Genomic DNA, 7,623 nt, shown 5'->3' on the forward strand with positions numbered 1-7,623 from the left:
AGTAAATAGTCCACACAAGAAATAAAAGAAAAAATAGTTACACACGTAGAATAAAAGGCAAAAAAAAAGGAAAAAATTAATCTTCTATAAACTTAGCTTTTCTTGAAAGACTTTAGTATTTTTATACTTAAAGGTTCTTATTTTCTTAAAGGCTCTTAAGCCGGTTGGCACATAGGGAAGTGCCTAGGCACGATAACGTGCGGTCACGGTTAAAAACCGTATGCCTCCACACCTTATACAAGGCAAGGCTGACACTAACATAACTGAACAGTGATGTTTACTCCAAGCTATTAGAAATGGCAAGAACATACCAAAACGATTCTATTCACGGGGGTTATAGGAACCTTCCATAGTTTATGCATTGTCATCTAATAAACATTCATGAATCTTATAGAACAAGGAAAATGGCTCTTACAATACATTTTTTTATACAAGGCGCCTTTCAGAGAACTCAAGGACACAGAACATACAATAAATAAATAAATAAATATAAGACACAATTATAAACAACTTAAAACATCAGAAAATCTAAAAATTAAAACCAAACAAAACCACTGTTAATCAGAAGGAAAAAGAAAAAGCCATTTTAAACAGATGCGTTTTAAGTTTGCATTTGAAAAATGAATATGATTTGATGTTTTGGAGCTCCGCAGGTAATGAGTTCCAGAGCTTGGGAGCAGAATGGCTGAAAGCTCTGCTCCCCGTGGTAGTTAGACGGGCGAGAGGGACGATCAGATGGGTGGAGGAAGAGGATCTAAGGTTACGGGATGGAATGGCAACATGAGAAAGGTCAGACAGATATGGAGGGGCGAGGTTATGGATGGTCTTAAATGTTAATAGCAGAATCTTAAAATCAGTTTGAAACTTGATCGGGAGCCAATGAAGCTGCTGCAAGACCGGAGTAATATGGTGAATAGATGGGGTTCGAGTGATGATACGTGCTGCAGAATTCTGGACTAACTGAAGCTTATGAAGAGATTTATTAGGGAGACCAAAGAGGAGTGAATTGCAGTAGTCCAGCCGAGAAGTGACAAGACTGTGAACAAGAATGGTAGAGGTATGAGGAGTTAGGGAGGGGTGAATGCGATTAATATTACGTGGGTGGAAGTAAGCAGACTGGGTGATGTTAATAATGTGAGATTGGAAAGATAGAGTACTGTCGAGGATGACACCCAGACTCTTGACCTGAGATGATGGGGAAACAACAGAGTTATCAATAATAAGAGAAAGATTATTGGTTTTGGATAATGATGATTTTGAACCAATGAGGAGAACCTCAGTTTTGTCACTGTTTAATTTAAGAAAAATTATAAGACATTTAGAAGTATTTCTGCTTTAGCTATTGATTTAAATGCTTAACTCTCTTTTATTTCTTTCATTCTATTTTCCCCATTCTCTGTGCAGTTTTCCCCCTTCATTGAATCTTCCATCCATCCATTTTCCAACCCGCTGAATCCGAACACAGGGGTCTGCTGGAGCCAATCCCAGCCAACACAGGGCAGGAACCAATCCCGGGCAGGGTGCCAACCCACCACAAGACACATACAAACACACCAAGCACACACTAGGGCCAATTTAGAAACGCCAATCCACCTAACCTGCATGTCTTTGGACCATGGGAGGAAACCAGAGCACCCGGAGGAAACCCACGCAGATACGGGGAGAACATGCAAACTTCACGCAGGGAGGACCCCGGAAGCGAACCCAGGTGCCCAGGTCTCCTAACTGCGAGGCAGCAGCGCTACCCACTGCGCCACCGTGCCGCCCTCATTGAATCTTAATGATGACAAATAAAAATGAGCAAAGCAGACGCCCAGGCAATTAACACTGAATCGTGAAAGGCTGCAACTACTTTAGCGTCAGACCCAGTAATTAGAAAACTGCGGATTAATTAAACAATTAGAACACCCGGAAAAACAGAATGAACATCAAGAAGAAAATATTGTTAAAAAGGAATAAAAAAATACATTATTTCCATATAACTGCTTAGTACAGAAGCCGAGCAAGGATGTGCAATATCGTAATTTTTTTAAAATGTCTCCTCAAGATAACAGACTAATTTTATCGAGATCTCGAGAAAATGAACTTTGTTATCTTGAGATAACGGAATAATTTTATCGAGATGTCGGGAACACAAAAATTTGTTTTCTTGAGATAACGGAATAATTTTATCACGATCTCGAGAAAACTAATCTTAACCTTTGCTCCTGGCATCAGACTCGATTAGACTGCGACACCTATATAGCTGAAGCCTTGCTAACCGTCTTCTTAAATGACGGACGCTAACATTATTATTTTCTAAACTAAGGTATAAACATATTTTAGTCTGTGTCAGCCCTTGATTGAACAGAAATGTGACGTGCTGATCAATAGTGTTCTGCTCTTCTGCCGTTTCAAAACTTTCAAAACTCGACTTGATATTTTTTTGGAGGAAATAAGTGGATAGGACTGGCGAGCTTTGTTGGACTCAATGGCCTGATCTCGTCTAGATTGTTGTACTGGTCTGCTGTTCTAATGTTATATTGTTCCCAAAAATACAGAATTCTGGGAAATAACAGTTCACTTAATTATCCTAGGATTCCAATTAAATACAGAAGCTGGCTGGAACAAAAACCTGCAGCCACAGGGGGTCCCCAGGACCGACGACGTTGAGAGCCCCTGGGCTAGATCAACTCTGAGTGCCCAGTCAAGAACTGTGGCCAGTAAACCTGTAAAGGTGGAGTTGGGAATCCTAGTTGCTGCTGTTGGCTTCTCGCCTGCTCTAGTGAAGGTGATGGTCCTCTCTGGTGTCTATTATGAGGAATATCTACTGTGGCCCTCAAAACTACTATGGCAACTCAAGATGTGCTCCAGGGTGCCTTTCTCTGGACACAGCAGGCATACTGGGATCCCCACCACCCACGTGCATAACTTGGTAGAATATCATAGATATCCTGGATCAAGAACTTCAAGCAATAGGGCTCAGCTCCAGCCATGACACTTTGCACTCCGTCATATGTTCCCATCTACTCCAGGCTTCCTGTCGTCACGTACCAAATGCCCTGCTGGCTCGTTCTTCCTCCATCACTCTCCACACCTCCTTTGGCACCAGGACCCTGCTTTCTTTCTCCTGAACCGTAATGCAGTAGAAAAATGTGATGCACCTCAAACCAGTCTTCCTATGTACTCTTGTGCCCACCAGGCATTGGTGCTTCCCCCGAGACTCAGCCAGCTCTACACCCTCTGCTGCCCTCCAATTCTGCCTTCTCTTGACCTTAATGCCAACCTGGGAATTCCAATAAGATCAGGCCATCCATTGCCAGTTACCCCCGACATGAGCTGGGACCCTTTCAGGACATTATACACTCACTGAGCAACTTCTTGCGACCACTATGCTTATACATGGATGGCATCCTTTTGCTCTCAGAGCAGCCTCAATCCTCCGTGGCATGGATTCCACAAGACGTTGGAAACGTTCCTTTGAGATTCTGGTCCATGTTGACATGATGGCTTCACGCAGTTACAACAGAATGGTCTACTCCACATCCATCTCCTCTTCCACCTCATCTCAAAGGTGGTCCATTGGATTCAGATCTGGTGACAGAGAAGGCCACCAAAGACAACTGAACTCATCATTACGTTCATGAGACCAGTTTGAGATGACCTTTAGAAGTAGCCATTAGAAGATTGTGGCCATGAAGAGATGCACATGATCAACGGCAATATTCAAATAGGCTTTCAAGTAATGACTGATTGATATTAACAGTGCCAAGAAGACATTATGGACAACCATCACACTACCACCACCAGAATGGACTGTTGACACAAGGCAGGTTGGTTGTAGGGATTCATGGTGTTGGTGCCTCAACTCAGATCGAGATTCATCAGACCAGGTTATGTGTCTCCAGTCTTCAATTGTCCAGCTTATGCCCACATTTCTCTGTTCTTGGCTGACCGGCGTGTTATTTGATGTGGTCTTCTGCTGTTGTGGTCCATCCACCTCCAGGCTGAACGTGTTCTTCATTGTAAGATGCTTTTCCGCTCACCACAGTTGTGCAGGGCGGTCACCTGAGTTACCAGTCTGGCCATTCTCATCAATAAAGTGTTTCTGTCCATAGAACTGCCACTCACTGGATGGTCTTATTTTGATGTTGACTGCCATGTGTGAAAAATCCCAGGAGATCAGAAGGATCAGAAGTCCACCAACTAGCCTGTTAAGAACCAACAATCAGGCTGCGGTCCGAATCACTGAACATCCCATTTTGGAGTTTGATGTGAACATGAACTGAAGTTCCTGACGTTTATCTGAAGGGTCTGATGTCTTGCTCTGCTGCCACCTGAATGGCTAATCAAATAACTGCATGGATAAGCAGGGGTTCCTAATAATTTGCCACATGAGTGTAAAGTCAAATCGATTTCCATTAGTGTGTCCCAAAAGCACAGGTAGAAAACTTTCAAAGAGTTTCCCACTAGTGGGGTAGAAAACATTGTCAAAAACCCTGACTGGAAACCCAAAGGGGCCGAGAACAAATCTTTATAAAATAAATGCGTATTTCCAACAAAACTGTCTGTGCAAGCACAAAGGAGATGCCTGAAGTGCTGATGCAGGCACAGCCAACAAAGGGCAAATGCAGAATCCAAAAGCTCTCTTCTTCTTCTTCTTTCAGCTGCTCCCCTCTTCCTTTGTTACACCCACCACCTCTTGTCCTCTCTCACCACATCCATAAACCTTCACTTAGGTCTTCTTCTTTTCCTCTTCCCTGGCAGCTCTATCCTTAGCACCCTTCTCCCAAAATACCCCTCATCTCTCCTCTGCACATGTCCAAACCAAAGCAATCTCGCCTCTCTGACTTTGTCTCCCAACCTGAGCTGACCCTCTAATGTCCTCATTTCTAATCCTGTCCATCATCATCACACCCAATGCAAATCTCAGCATCTTTAACTCTGCCCCCTCCAGCTCTGTCTCCTGCTTTCTGGTCAGTGCCACCGTCTCCAGCCCATATAGATAGATAGATAGATAGATAGATAGATAGATAGATAGATAGATAGATAGATAGATAGATAGATAGATAGATAGATAGATAGATAGATAGATAGATAGATAGATAGATAGATAGATAGATAGATAGATAGATAGATAGATAGATAGATAGATAGATACTTTATTAATCCCAAGGGGAAATTCACATACTCCAGCAGCAGCATACTGATACAAAAACAGTATTAAATTAAAGATTAATAAAAATGCAGGTAAAAACAGACAATAACTTTGTATAATGTTAATGTTTACCCCCCTGTGTGGAACTGAAGAGTCACATAGTGTGGGGGAGGAACGATCTCCTCAGTCCGTCAGCTCCGTCCTCTCTTGCACAGAGAATCAGTATTGGCAGTCCATTCCAATTTATCATCCAGCTGCACTCCCAGGTATGTATAGGTCTGTACCCTCTGCACACAGTCACCTCTGATGATCACAGGGTCCAGGAGGGGCTATAATATAGCTGGTCTCACTGCCGACCTGTAGACCTTCCCTTTCACTCTTGTCACAAATCACTCCTGACACTCTTCTCCACCCACTCCACCCTGCCTGCACTCTCCTCTTCACTTCTCTTCCACAATCCCCATTACTCTGTACTGTTGATCCCAAGTATTTAAACTCCTCCATCTTCGCCAACTCTACTCCTTACATCCTCACCATTCCACTGACCTCCCTCTCAGTCACACACATGTATTCTGTCTTGGTGGTCCTACTGACCTTCATTCCTCTCCTCTCTAGTGCAGATCTCCACCTCTCCAGGATCTCCTCAACCTGCTCCCTACTCTCACTACAGATCACAATGTCATCAGCAAACATCACAGTCCATGGGGACACCTGTCTAAGCTCGTCTGTCAACCTGTCCATCACCATTGCAAATATGAAAGGGCTCAGAGCTGATCCCTGATGTAATCCCACCTCCATCACTCCTACCGCAGACCTCACCACTGTCACACTTCCCTTGTACATATCCTGTACAACTCTTACATACTTCTCTGCCACTCCCGACTTCCTCATACAATACCACAGCTCCTCTGTCCTTACCCTGTCATATGCTTTCTTCAGGTCCACAAAGACACAATGCAACTCCTTCTGGCCTTCTCTCTACTTCTCCATCAACATCCTCAGAGCAAACATTTCATCTGTGATGCTCTTTCTTGGCATGAAACCACACTGCTGCTCACTAATCATCACCTCACTTCTTAACTGAGCTTCCACTACACTTTCCCATAACTTCATGCTGTGGCTCATCAATTTTATCTCCTTGTAGTTACTGCAGTCCTGCACATCCCCCTTATTCTTAAATATCAGCACCAGTACACTTCTTCTCCACTCCTCAGGCATCCTCTCGCTTTCCAAGATTCCATTAAACAATCTGGTTAAAAATTCCACAGCCAGCTCTCCTAAACACCTCTATGATTCCACAGGTATGTCATCTGGACCAACGGTCTTTCCATTTTTCATCCTCTTTATTGCTGTCCTTTCTTCCTCCTTGTTAATCGGTTGCACTCCTTGATTCACTATCTCCACATCATCCAAAACAGAATCCAAAATCAGAGGTTTAAAAATATCAAATAACGCAGTCCCAATGTGAGGTCCAGAGGCGAGATCAAAAACAGAGTAAGGGTGGAAAAATCCAGAAAATCAAAAGCAATAACAAAAGCACAGATACTCACAAAATCTCTCCACTCCCTAGCGCATTTAATGAACCACAATGAACTATGGGAAGCTATAGGATGGAGAGGCATTCCTGGCTGTGATTGGCAGGTGGCCCGACCCCTTAGGGTGCCACCCACAAAGGCACAAGGGACATAACAAAGGCCTATTCCCCTTTACTAACTCACATATAGAAAAAGAGATATAATAAATAAAATGAACATTAATATGAATACATACAATAATTTGAACACCAGCCAGGGGGACAATGCTATCTAAGCCATGACATAGTGAGTCACACGTGACTGGTCTTCATGCTGTTCTCCCACCCTCTTCCTGTTGTTGTACCCTCACATTTATTCATTCGTGTGAATACAACTAACATCAAGAGAAGAGAAGGTCCTGACGTGACACCCCTAGAACTGCAGGAAGGGGAGGATTATGTGCCGATGCCCACAGAGAAAAGTATCCCAGTTGGCAATCAAAGAGCGGGCACAAGGCAGGCTTAATTGCACTGGAAGTGACTTCATTTATCCAAGATCCAAAGAGCAAGAAACAGATGTGAAAAAAAGAAAAGAAAAAAAGAATTTATATATATATATATACATATGTATAACTTTTTGGGCCGGCAGTGAAAGCGTATGAAATGTGTCCAAGTGAGCAAATAATCACAATAATTACGTGGCTCTTGGCAGCTGCTGCTTGAAACCCTCGATTTAAGACAATGACATGCCTTCCTGCGTTCAATCAGTCCTGAATAGTCTCAATTCACCTAATGTTCCCAACTCACACAGATACAAATTATCACGGGCACCACTTCAGTTTGACAAATGGCAGTGGATGGCACAGTGGCATGGCAGTTAGTACTGATGCCTCAACTGCAGGAACCTGAGTTCAAATTCCAACCCACTCAACTCAGTTGATTTTTGTAAAGACCCCTCTCAGGCTCAGACCAC

General features: G+C 43.3%; 1 long non-coding RNA gene across 1 annotated transcript in view; it reads right to left on the reverse strand.

Annotated features, from left to right (window-relative positions):
* Nucleotides 1-6,414, reverse strand: part of LOC127528931 (uncharacterized) — a 91,415-nt gene extending 85,001 nt beyond the window's left edge. The window contains exon 1 of the long non-coding RNA XR_007935554.1: nucleotides 5,945-6,414. This is a non-coding gene — a long non-coding RNA (uncharacterized LOC127528931). The remainder of the gene's footprint in view (nucleotides 1-5,944) is intronic.
* Nucleotides 6,415-7,623: the final 1,209 nt, after the last annotated feature.

The sequence above is a fragment of the Erpetoichthys calabaricus genome, chromosome 8 (assembly GCF_900747795.2).
Source record: "Erpetoichthys calabaricus chromosome 8, fErpCal1.3, whole genome shotgun sequence".
Taxonomy (NCBI): domain Eukaryota; kingdom Metazoa; phylum Chordata; class Cladistia; order Polypteriformes; family Polypteridae; genus Erpetoichthys; species Erpetoichthys calabaricus.